The sequence below is a fragment of the Castor canadensis genome, chromosome 11, assembly GCF_047511655.1.
Source record: "Castor canadensis chromosome 11, mCasCan1.hap1v2, whole genome shotgun sequence".
Classification (NCBI taxonomy): domain Eukaryota; kingdom Metazoa; phylum Chordata; class Mammalia; order Rodentia; family Castoridae; genus Castor; species Castor canadensis.
The window spans coordinates 52,604,488-52,605,726 of NC_133396.1; the positions used below are offsets into that span (position 1 = coordinate 52,604,488).

Below are 1,239 nucleotides of genomic sequence, written 5' to 3' on the forward strand. Positions count from 1 at the left end.
TGTGGGACACTTTGGATCCAAACTATAGCGCCACTGAAACTCCACTCATCAAGCAGTGGCTCCCCATTATTCTCTTTCCTCAGCCCCTTGTAATCCCCATCTACTTCCTGTTTCTATGTGTTTGACTCCTCTATGTACTGTGTGTAAATGGAATCATACAATATTTGTCCTTTTGCAACTGGCTTATTTCTTGGTTTTTTCTTTTCATCTAAGCAATTTTTAATGAGAATTGTATTTAACATTACTTTATTTCCGCATCTTCTCAAGTGTTTCTTCTTTGTAGTTTTCCTTTTCCTTTGTTACTTGGTGAGATTCAGATCTCTGTTCGAGGATCTTTTTGCAGTCGTTGTCCAGTTTTGCCTGGTGATAGCCTCCTTGCTGAGGTGAATGCCCCATGGGAGAGCTGTCCCATTAGCTCCTTCCTGCTATACCAGTTCAGTGTAGATGACTTATCTCTTCCTGTAAACCTGGACTCCTTTGCCAGTCTGCTGACCTTGGTAGTGTCCTTGCACAACTGAACTTCTCCATCCTTTCAGATGAGTGTGGATAGAACATTGTACTTCTGTCTCAGCTCTTTGAAAAGAAGGGAAGGCACAGTCTTCCTGCAAATATGGGTAGATGCATTGGAATGCCTTTTATGGTTCTTGTTTTTGTCAGAAGCCACAAAGGGATTGGACTTCATTTTGGCCACTGCTGCTTCAGCCATGGCTATAAAAGGGAAGAGGTCTACATGTTGCTCGTGACTCACTTATTTCAATCAGCATAATGTCATTAAAGCACACTCATGTTGGAGCATGTGTCACAATGTTCTTCCTTTGTACGGCTGGGTAATATGCCCTTACATGTATATACCATATCTTGTTTATCCATTCATTCACTGATGGGCACTGCTTCCACCTCTGGCTATTGTTTTTTTTTTTTTCATTTTTCTTTTATTATTCATATGTGCATACAAGGCTTGGTTCATTTCTCCCCCCTGCCCCCACCCCCTCCCTTACCACCCACTCCACCCCCTCCCGCTCCCCCCACTCAATACCCAGCAGAAACTATTTTGCCCTTATCTCTAATTTTGTTGTAGAGAGAGTATAAGCAATAATAGGAAGGAACAAGGGGTTTTGCTGGTTGAGATAAGGATAACTATACAGGGCATTGACTCACATTGATTTCCTGTGCATGGGTGTTACCTTCTAGGTTAATTCTTTTTGATCTAACCTTTTCTCTAGTACCTGTTCCCCTTTT

General features: G+C 42.0%; 1 pseudogene; it reads right to left on the reverse strand.

The window, feature by feature from the left end:
• Positions 1 to 246: 246 nt before the first annotated feature.
• Positions 247 to 916, reverse strand: LOC109692316 (large ribosomal subunit protein uL24-like; annotated as a pseudogene).
• Positions 917 to 1,239: the final 323 nt, after the last annotated feature.